Source organism: Ixodes scapularis, unplaced genomic scaffold (assembly GCF_016920785.2).
Source record: "Ixodes scapularis isolate PalLabHiFi unplaced genomic scaffold, ASM1692078v2 PGA_scaffold8__174_contigs__length_109621045, whole genome shotgun sequence".
Taxonomy (NCBI): Eukaryota; Metazoa; Arthropoda; class Arachnida; order Ixodida; family Ixodidae; genus Ixodes; species Ixodes scapularis.
This window is the reverse complement of record NW_024609883.1, coordinates 9,923,455-9,935,397: the sequence shown is the minus strand read 5'-3', so window position 1 is coordinate 9,935,397 and position 11,943 is coordinate 9,923,455.

The window sequence follows — 11,943 nt, the reverse complement described above, 5'->3', positions numbered from 1 at the left end:
GTTTCAATTTTTTTGTTATTTTTGCCATAAAGTTCTATTTTTTTATTATTCTACCCAAATACAAAAATACTATTAGGGGAATGCAACATTAATAAATAAATGAATAAAAAACTTTCCTCCAAAAATTCGGCATGTGCCGAACTTTGCCGAATCTGAAGTTCGGCAGATTCGATCCATCACCAGTACAACCTAACTGGTGGTGCCCTTGAAGACCTCTGAAAATAAACGTAAAACACCGCCAAACATTCATTTCGAGAAGTGCATGCCAATGCTTGGAAGTGAGCATAAAAGACTCCCGAGCTCAATAGTGCAATAATACAATAATTTCGTAAAAACACGTTTAACAGAATGCGTGATCACCGAACCTGCTAGCGTGAGTATACGTCTTTCGCTAACGTATCTCATCACGTTTATGCCTATAATTAATTTAATAATTGGTACTTAGAATACAGTTATCCCTGGTTATAACGAAATCTCTTTTTTCGAATTATCGCTTTTATCAAGTTCAACATGGTTCCGACCGAAAGGCACACGTTTTTAACAGATTTATTCAAAGTGTTTTGGCGGTCGGCCACGCTTATTGAAGGCCGAGGTGCCGAAAGCACGCAGGCCTACACGGAGACGCACGGAGACTCTTGCATTCCCTCTCGCTTCTCCGAGGCAAACGGCCAACTGGCAAAACAGAGTAAACGAGTGACGAGTAAACGAGAAACCTGTCAGCTCTGCGGAGCGCGCAGAGCTGACAGGGAGCAGCGGGAGCAGCGTCGACGTTCCGACGCTACTCACGGCGCCCGCGACCGACGCTGCCCGACTCCTGTCAAGATCGGGTCAAGGGACCGATGGAACCCGGAGATCATCCCAATCCCTTTGGGAGCCCCCAACGCGCGCGCCTGCTGTGTACTACATGCACATGTGCGTCGTATGGGAGTTTGGGAGTTTACCGAAAGTCGCTTAGATCTGCGAGGTTGAGAAAAGTGGCCGGCCCAAGTCCGAAATCGCCAAAGAATTCGACATTCCGGCATCGACTGTTCGACACTGTCCACCATCTCAGTGGCGTCACGAGGGTCAGCGGCAGTCGGGGCGGTAGCCCGCCGCGACCCCCTAAACCCCCTCCCCCCACCCCCGGCTCTCGTAGCCCGCCGCGATACCCCCCTGAGCCCTGCACCCAGGGCGGTCCGCCCCCCCCCCCCCCCCCCCCCCCCCCCTCTTGTGACGCGACTGCACCATCTTGCAGAACAAGCAAAGCATATCGGACAGGTTCGAGAAGTTTGTCATGCAGGAGAAAGTGCCCCAACGACCCGGGGATGAAAGATCGCCAACCGCTTCGCGTACATCGTATTTTCTCTCTCGCGCATGCTTGCCGAGCCGGCACACGTTTCCTAGAGTAACTGTATAGGCTCTGCTTGCAGAGCCCGCAAGCGGAGCATATACAGTTACTCTAACGTTTCCATACCTGCAACGACCTCTACTAGAGTGTGAAAACATGTGGCAAAGCCTGAGTAATGGGCTTTGGTTGAGCTTGTTGGTACATAATACTATAATAAGGCCAGCTGAACTTAAAAAAATTATGGAGAGAAGAATGAAAGACGTTTACAATCCCCTGTAACTCCAAATTAGAGCGTAGATCTTGAGGAGGAGGAGGGGAAGGTACGGAGAGGAGGCTATGCCGCTTTTCCTCTCCTGCTTGGCTGCCATTTAGGGGGAAATTTTCCGCTAAGTTTGGCGGAAAGTTTTTCCCACTAAATTTAGCGGGGAATTTTTCCCGCTAAATTTAGCGGCGAAATTCTTTCGCTAATTTTAGTGGGCAATTTTTTCCCCAAAATTTAGCGTGAAACTTTTTCTGCTAAATTTAGTGGGGAAATTTTCTCGCTAAACTTTGCATGGAATTTTTTTCCGCTAAATTTAGCGGGGAAATTTTTTCCGCTGAATTCAGCTGGGAAAATTTTCCGCTAAATTTAGCGGGGAAATTTTTCCGTTAAATTAAGTGGGGGATTTTTTTTTTTCAGATAAATTTGATTGACTATTTAGGACACATCTCATCCGTTAGGTATGGCCTATCCCTCTTTGTAGATTTATTTTATTCAATACCTCACGAGGCTGTTTACTGCACTGAGAAAACACAACGAAGATAATGGAGAAGTAGCATTTCAGAACAACTGTGGAATGCCAGTAGATTCCTTCCTTGAGCTTTTACGGTTTTACCTGAAAGGGACACTGACACCCCAAAGGTCGTATTTTTTTATTGTCTAAAACGATGCAAATTGTAGTCATAGACACGCAAAAAAATACCGCATCGCGAAAAAAATGTCCTCACGCGCGCGCGCGCCCCTTTTTATTTTTGGCGTTTTCCTCTCCCGCTCCTCACCTCCTCGCTTCTTTTGACTTGTGACATCACTAATCATGAAATTTAGAAGCTTTGTAGGCGACATTTCTATTACATTTAATAACGGCAATCGTAAAACATGTTTCTTAAGGTCTAACGCCACCGTTCACGACGTTTTGGTGCTTTTTTGACGGCTTAAAACTTTCTTTCGATGTAGCTTACAATTATAAAGTTAATGTGAAATTAAAGAGCTGTTTTTCAACAATATTTGAATGTCTCGATATTACGGTTATTTCTAGTTGTTATTTCATTATTTATCTTTTAATAGACCACAGTCTCTAATATTGAAAAAAAAATATTTCTCGAGTTATAGCGTCCTATGGTACACGATATTTTACGTGAGCGTTCGGTTGGATGCAATATATTAAAAAAGTAAACTACAAAGTGTACAGATAATGTATATTTTGAAATAAAAAAATAAAGTTTAAAATGGTGTTGTTTTATGGCGCTATAAGAACGGAATCCCGTCAACTAATCAAAATAACGAGACATTAAATTATGAAGCATCCTTCAATATTACATTTTTCAGAACTTCCATATTGATATATTACACGTTAATAATGTTATAAGATCTCAAACTTTTCCCATTCAGTTATGGCAGTTGGAGTTTCTTAATATAAAGTACAGATGGCGACACGTGTTCAAGAACTGCTCGATGTGCATTTTCCGTCGTGTGCCGCTTGGAACGCCACGTGAAAGACAGAAAAGGCGCCAGATGTCGGGGTGTCAGATGCCTGGACGCCCGCAATAAGCGAGCCAGAGATGTCACAACAACAAGCGTGAGGCTGCGGGTGCACCACAGCTACTTTTGCGCGCGTTCTACTGTGCATCGGTACACATGCCCGACGCGATTCAAATGAATTGGGCGCCATAAAATGCATTCTGTCATTTCAGATTCCGCCACGCGTGCGAAAACATTTTAATGTTTTTATCACTTGCAAAAATCATTTTCGCAATCAAACCATACTTGTCGGAATGGTTGGATTATATTTTGTTTCAAAAATCACCTCGGTGACTCTTATGTGGCAGTTAGTGCCACTAAATAAGCTACGCTTCAGAGTAACGACACTTGGCCATATTGTGGCTTAAAATCATGGTTGCTAATTATCTGAAGCTTTATCTGAAATTGCAAGAAACGCTTTTCCGGCCTCCACAAACCTTTAAACAGTTCGCGACAGAGCAAAGCAATATTATACGAGTTTCCTAACACATAATGTAATGCTGAGGAAGTCGTAATTTTGAATCATGACGATCGGCAGTTGCGTCTGCTCTGCACAAGCACTAAAATGGCGGCGCCCACAACAATGTCGGGGAACAGAGTGCCGATACTTTAAGCGCAGCTGATTTAGTGGCTCTAGTGACAATTATATTAAAACAAAACATAAAATCGTCTCAGTGTCTCTGAGCCAACGCGCTGACCCATGAATTCATATTTGTTGGGTTTAAATATTGGCCGAGGGGCCCGCAATCCGACGGAGGCCAATTTGAGATTTCGGTTGCACGTCAAAAGATCTCCAGTTAGTCAAAATAAACCCGCATTTATTTTTTTTTTATTCGGGCGTTTTAAGTGATTTTTGTTTGTTTGGCTTGTGAAACCTTAAGATCTGAATATTTGCTTTGCTTTACCTTAGTTTGGAGCGCAGCTAACGCTACGGGCTGATGAAGTCACTGAAGCAGCGCCAATTGAGCGCGAGGTTAAGCTGTTCGTCCTCTTTCTGTGCCTATGAGGTCGGGCTAAACTAGAGCTAGTGAATAAGCTACGCTCCATACACATCGTGGTGCTTAAAATGATGGTTATCAGTTATCTGAAGCTTTATTTGAAATCACAGGAAACACTTTTCCGTCCTCCACAAATGTTTAAACAGTTCCCGAGAAAGCAAAGCAATATTACATGAGGTTCCTAACACCGAAACTAATGCTGAGAAAGTCGCACTTTTGAATCATGACGATCGGCAGTTGCGTTTGATTTGTTACTAACCACCAAGATGGCGGCCCCCACAACAATATTGGGGGAAAAAATGCCCATATTCTAAGCGTAGCTCATTCTAAGCGTAGCTCATTATATTTTGTTTCAAAAATCACCTCGGTGACTCTTATGTGGCAGTTAGTGCCACTAAATAAGCTACGCTTCAGAGTAACGACACTTGGCCATATTGTGGCTTAAAATCATGGTTGCTAATTATCTGAAGCTTTATCTGAAATTGCAAGAAACGCTTTTCCGGCCTCCACAAACCTTTAAACAGTTCGCGACAGAGCAAAGCAATATTATACGAGTTTCCTAACACATAATGTAATGCTGAGGAAGTCGTAATTTTGAATCATGACGATCGGCAGTTGCGTCTGCTCTGCACAAGCACTAAAATGGCGGCGCCCACAACAATGTCGGGGAACAGAGTGCCGATACTTTAAGCGCAGCTGATTTAGTGGCTCTAGTGACAATGATATTAAAACAAAACATAAAATCGTCTCAGTGCCTCTGAGCCAACGCGCTGAACCATGAATTCATATTTGTTGGGTTTAAATATTGGCCGAGGGGCCCGCAATCCGACGGAGGCCAATTTGAGATTTCGGTTGCACGTCAAAAGATCTCCAGTTAGTCAAAATAAACCCGCATTTATTTTTTATTTTTTTTATTCGGGCGTTTTAAGTGATTTTTGTTTGTTTGGCTTGTGAAACCTTAAGATCTGAATATTTGCTTTGCTTTACCTTTGCTTTACGAGAATCGGGATATCCAACTAGTCTTATGGTGCCAGTCTGTGAAAACATCTGCAAAAAATTGAAGCATACAAGTCAGGAAAACGGAGACGCAGACAAAACTCGAAGGAAGATCGTGGTGCTACCGCACATTCATGGGATCACCCACAAATTGAAAAAGATTGCAGCAAGAAATGACGTACAAGTAGTATACTCCGCGCCCAACAAAGCATACTATATGTGCAGTGAAGTGAACCGAAAAAGAAAGAAAAAATCCTGCAACACGGCCCACAGAACGCAATATCTCCCATGCTCAACAGGAGTGGTTTACCACATTCCCCTGTCTTGCGGGAAATGCTACATCGGCCAAACAGGCCGATGTATCAACGACAGAGCCCGTGAGCATGCAGCGTCTCTAAAGGGAACAGCGGCAGGACATCTGGCAGCTCATTGGAGGACATGCCAGTGCATTGTAGCTTTGAACAGCACCACCATTCTTGGAAGAAACAACAATCCTCATGCACGCGAAATGCTCGAGGCGCTCGCCATCGAGGAGCACGCGAAGGACTGTAGCTGCATTTACATGGATGCGACCGTAGCGCATCGAGTCGAGATTTCACGATTTTGATTGGTAGCAGTTGGGTAGAAGAGGAAGAAGTAAGAAGACAGGCTGCGTGCGATTGGTTCCTGCTCGATTCGATGCGCAACGATCGCGTCCATGTAAACGTAGCCTGTGTCAGCACGCCATCAATCACCGTCCACAAAAAAGAAAGACAGTACCTACAGAATGTCACGCCCCAAACAACAACAGCACGAGCTTGTGGCGGATTAGTTCAAAAACAATCATTTGCTGGGAATACTGTGCAAATGGTTTGTACATATTTTTTGTATAAGTGTAAATATCGGGAGTGATATTTATTAGTGGAATAGGGTAACTTATATAATAGGTTATTGTGCTCCACTTGGGACTCAAAAAGAAGGAGCAAAAGCGCAAGGAAGAAGTTTAAACTAAAAAAAACTTGGACCAACAAAGAGCCTTATGCGGCTCGCGAGCCGCGGTTTGGCCACCCCTGACGACCAAGACACGCAGCACTAGCTAGAGAATTTTTTTGTTGTTGGAACTCGCACCAGTTACGAAAATCTGGACGACCCGCACATTTAGATTGTTCCAGGCAAAAATATGGATGGAAATCAGGCTGGAAAGCATCACAGGCACTTATTTAGCCAGTCTACCTGTGAACGTCGATTTCGTCACTATTCTTGCCCTGGACTAGCACCGTAATCACAAAGTCACTAAACGCTTGTGCTTGATTGAGAGACACTGCATTCGGTGCAAAACGTAGTTTTCTTCCTGCTTTGGACAGGGAAAATAAATTTGAGGGATGTATTTTCGCCCAAAAAATTGTATTTAATTACAATTGTATTTGAAATACCCACATTTTAGTATTTAAATACACACTTCAAATACATTACCGAATTTGTAATTAAATACAAATACAAAATATACAAAGTATTTGAAATACGTATTTCAAATACTTGTATTTGAACTACTGCCCACCCCTGAATAGACCTATTGCTATATTACCCAAGCATTAAAGGGGTACTCCACCGATTTTTTGAGCTACCTCAACTAACTATATTTTCTGACTCCCGGGCCTTTACTCTCTCCGGTATGCTATGTAGAATCGCGAAATTCATAATAGTTATTGCGAAATCGGCAAATGAAAATGATGCAAAAACCAACATTCAAATATACGCGCGCTTTTCAGGGCCGTGACGTCAGTGGCAAGCAGGCTTGCCAGTCGAGCAAGCAGCCAAAAAATAGAATATGCCGATCATTTGCTCCGTGCTGGAGCGCGGGTACTGCAGCGAGCTTCCCAAGCATTCATTTGACACCATGAAACTGCTTCGAATCAGTTTAAAACAAAATTTACAGCCCAAAGAGTGAACCCCTGCCTTCCACTGACGTCACTTTTTCACTGTTGCCAGTAGAGACTTCGAGCTTGAAAAACACGGTGAGGACCAAAACTGTAAATTCAATAACTTTGCGAAAAAACAATATTTTGACCTAATATTTGGGATACTATTTTCGCGATGTTTGTTGGTTAGTTTAGCAAAATTTCAAGCAAATCGGAGACAATGAAAAAATCGGTGGAGTAGCCCTTTAAGGAGAATGCGGGGATCGATGTTCCATGCGCCGCACGTGCTGGCCTCAGCAGTAGTAATTTTTCTAAATCAAATACCTAAAACAAATGGCATCTTGCACGCGCGTTCGTCAACGCTTTATTTTGGTTATTTACCTCGAATCTTTTACACGGGGAAGGCGTGCGCGTGTGGCGCGTGGAACACCAATCCCTGCATTCCCCTTGATGCTTGGGTAAATGGCAAATAGTATATTGCGAACGCACCACGGCCCTTGTTTTTGAAATACCAAAAATCGGAGTCCGGTGTGATGTCGCCTCCTGGATTTGCATCTCCCTCGGAAAACATGGCGCCGCTCGACGCACATAGCAGAGGATGGTCGGCGAGTCGGGAGATCGGACGAAGTGGTCTTTTTTAGATGCCCGACAAACTCTCAGACTTCGAAGAGGAAATCGTCAAACGGTCAAAACGGGATTTGGTGTCTGTGTATCGTAGTTTCGGTTGTCACTTCACCGGGGCAGCCTTTCAGGCGTCAAGCGTAATCTGGGGGGCTATGTTGCGCTTTTTGCACACCCAGGGGACTACGGAGAAGGAAGTGACGTCAACAACGCAGCAAACGCAGATTGGATGTTGATTTTGTTCTTTTCTGTCAACATCCAATCTGCGTTTGCTCTAGTCGTTGACGTCACTCCCTTCTTCCAAGTCTCCTGGGAGTGCAAAAAGCGCAACATAGCACCCCAGCTCGCAGCGATACGCAGGTGGAACCCAAAGGTGAGAACTGCTCATGGAACCCATTCGAGCGACATGCCTAAAACACGTCCGGGGACTAAGGTTCGCACATGAATGGCCAAAAAAACAGTTCCTTTGATTCCTAGATCTGAAAATAACATTCCACGAAGAAAGAGATGAAAGTGTTCGCTGGCCAGTTCTCGATCGGCGGTTTTAGGGCGGAAAGAAACCGAATTTCGAGCCGAAAATTTTGTTCTGGGTAGTTGGGCTCTCATATGTCACGCACAACTAAAAACCTCGGCGAGCATATATACCCTGTCAGTGTCCCTTTAAGAGAAGAATTGTTTCCAGTACGTTGGGGGCGGCTCTGAAGCAGTCTTACGACCACACAGCAGGAGAGAGCTTTGACATTAAAGTGCGAGTGAGCGCGACTCACACCGGCCAGTTCTCGATCGGCGGTTTTAGGGCGGAAAGAAACCGAATTTCGAGCCGAAAATTTTGTTCTGGGTAGTTGGGCTCTCATGTGTCACGCACAACTAAAAACCTCGGCGAGCATAAATACCCTGTCAGTGTCTTTTTAAGAGAAGAATTGTCTCCAGTATGTTGGGGGCGGCTCTGAAGCAGTCTTACGACCACACAGCAGGAGAGAGCTTTGACATTAAAGTGCGAGTGAGCGCGAATCACACCGGCCAGTTCTCGATCGGCGGTTTTAGGGCGGAAAGAAACCGAATTTCGAGCCGAAAATATTGTTCTGGGTAGTTGGGCTCTCATATGTCACGCACAACTAAAAACCTCGGCGAGCATAAATACCCTGTCAGTGTCTTTTTAAGAGAAGAATTGTCTCCAGTACGTTGGGGGCGGCTCTGAAGCAGTCTTACGACCACACAGCAGGAGAGAGCTTTGACATTAAAGTGCGAGTGAGCGCGACTCACACCGGCCAGTTCTCGATCGGCGGTTTTAGGGCGGAAAGAAACCGAATTTCGAGCCGAAAATTTTGTTCTGGGTAGTTGGGCTCTCACAGGGATGGGCAAAACACATGATAATATGTATCGAAATACAAATACAAAATACTTCGTCAAAAATGTATTTAGTTACAAATCTAATTACATTTCCGAAAAAGCATTTAAATAAAAGATACAAATACAACCAAATGTATTTGGTCTCCTCCAAATACTTTTCCAAATACATTCCTCAAAATTTGCGTCAGCGACTTCAGGGCACCTGCAATGGCTTTCTGGTTATCTCATTTTAATTTAGCATCGCACACTCGGAAGTTAGTGTGCGAGGCTCTAGTAACGTAATAGAAATATAATTAAAAAAAATGTTATCAGCTTGGCCGTAATAGATGAAAAAAGTACAGAGCTTCAAGCAGCTTTTTTTTGTCGATTACATTTTGGTATAGACCACCAAAGACCCGAGACGACCAAGACGCGCAGCACTAGCTAGAGAATTTTTTATTGTTGCAACTCGCACCAGTTACGAAAATCTGGACGACCCGCCAATTTAGAATGTTCCAGGCAAAAATATGGATGGAAATAAGGCTGGAAAGCATCGCAAGTTGTTACAAGCACTTATTTAGCCAGGCTGCCTGTGAACATTGATTTCGTCACTATTCTCGCCCTGGACTAGCACCGTAATTACAAAGTCACTAAACACTCGTGCTTGCTTGAGAGACACTACATTCGGTGCAGAACGTAGTTTTCTTCCTGCTCTGGACAGAGACAATAAATTTGAGGGATGTATTTTCGCCCACAAAATTGTATTTAATTACAATTGTATTTGAAATACCTACGTTTTAGTATTTAAATACACACGTCAAATACAATACTCAATTTGGAATTAAATACAAATGCAAAATACACAAAGTATTTGAAATACGTATTTGAAATACTTGTATTTGAAATACTGCCCATCCCTGGGCTCTCATATGTCACGCACAACTAAAAACCTCGGCGAGCATATATACCCTGTCAGTGTCCCTTTAAGAGAAGAATTGTTTCCAGTACGTTGGGGGCGGCTCTGAAGCAGTCTTACGACCACACAGCAGGAGAGAGCTTTGACATTAAAGTGCGAGTGAGCGCGACTCACACCGGCCAGTTCTCGATCGGCGGTTTTAGGGCGGAAAGAAACCGAATTTCGAGCCGAAAATTTTGTTCTGGGTAGTTGGGCTCTCATATGTCACGCACAACTAAAAACCTCGGCGAGCATATATACCCTGTCAGTGTCCCTTTAAGAGAAGAATTGTTTCCAGTACGTTGGGGGCGGCTCTGAAGCAGTCTTACGACCACACAGCAGGAGAGAGCTTTGACATTAAAGTGCGAGTGAGCGCGACTCACACCGGCCAGTTCTCGATCGGCGGTTTTAGGGCGGAAAGAAACCGAATTTCGAGCCGAAAATTTTGTTCTGGGTAGTTGGGCTCTCATATGTCACGCACAACTAAAAACCTCGGCGAGCATATATACCCTGTCAGTGTCCCTTTAAGAGAAGAATTGTTTCCAGTACGTTGGGGGCGGCTCTGAAGCAGTCTTACGACCACACAGCAGGAGAGAGCTTTGACATTAAAGTGCGAGTGAGCGCGACTCACACCGGCCAGTTCTCGATCGGCGGTTTTAGGGCGGAAAGAAACCGAATTTCGAGCCGAAAATTTTGTTCTGGGTAGTTGGGCTCTCATATGTCACGCACAACTAAAAACCTCGGCGAGCATATATACCCTGTCAGTGTCCCTTTAAGAGAAGAATTGTTTCCAGTACGTTGGGGGCGGCTCTGAAGCAGTCTTACGACCACACAGCAGGAGAGAGCTTTGACATTAAAGTGCGAGTGAGCGCGACTCACACCGGCCAGTTCTCGATCGGCGGTTTTAGGGCGGAAAGAAACCGAATTTCGAGCCGAAAATCTTGTTCTGGGTAGTTGGGCTCTCATATGTCACGCACAACTAAAAACCTCGGCGAGCATATATACCCTGTCAGTGTCCCTTTAAGAGAAGAATTGTTTCCAGTACGTTGGGGGCGGCTCTGAAGCAGTCTTACGACCACACAGCAGGAGAGAGCTTTGACATTAAAGTGCGAGTGAGCGCGACTCACACCGGCCAGTTCTCGATCGGCGGTTTTAGGGCAGAAAGAAACCGAATTTCGAGCCGAAAATTTTGTTCTGGGTAGTTGGGCTCTCATATGTCACGCACAACTAAAAACCTCGGCGAGCATATATACCCTGTCAGTGTCCCTTTAAGAGAAGAACTGTTTCCAGTACGTTGGGGGCGGCTCTGAAGCAGTCTTACGACCACACAGCAGGAGAGAGCTTTGACATTAAAGTGCGAGTGAGCGCGACTCACACCGGCCAGTTCTCGATCGGCGGTTTTAGGGCGGAAAGAAACCGAATTTCGAGCCGAAAATTTTGTTCTGGGTAGTTGGGCTCTCATATGTCACGCACAACTAAAAACCTCGGCGAGCATATATACCCTGTCAGTGTCCCTTTAAGAGAAGAATTGTTTCCAGTACGTTGGGGGCGGCTCTGAAGCAGTCTTACGACCACACAGCAGGAGAGAGCTTTGACATTAAAGTGCGAGTGAGCGCGACTCACACCGGCCAGTTCTCGATCGGCGGTTTTAGGGCGGAAAGAAACCGAATTTCGAGCCGAAAATTTTGTTCTGGGTAGTTGGGCTCTCATATGTCACGCACAACTAAAAACCTCGGCGAGCATATATACCCTGTCAGTGTCCCTTTAAGAGAAGAATTGTTTCCAGTACGTTGGGGGCGGCTCTGAAGCAGTCTTACGACCACACAGCAGGAGAGAGCTTTGACATTAAAGTGCGAGTGAGCGCGACTCACACCGGCCAGTTCTCGATCGGCGGTTTTAGGGCGGAAAGAAACCGAATTTCGAGCCGAAAATTTTGTTCTGGGTAGTTGGGCTCTCATATGTCACGCACAACTAAAAACCTCGGCGAGCATAAATACCCTGTCAGTGTCTTTTTAAGAGAAGAATTGTTTCCAGTACGTTGG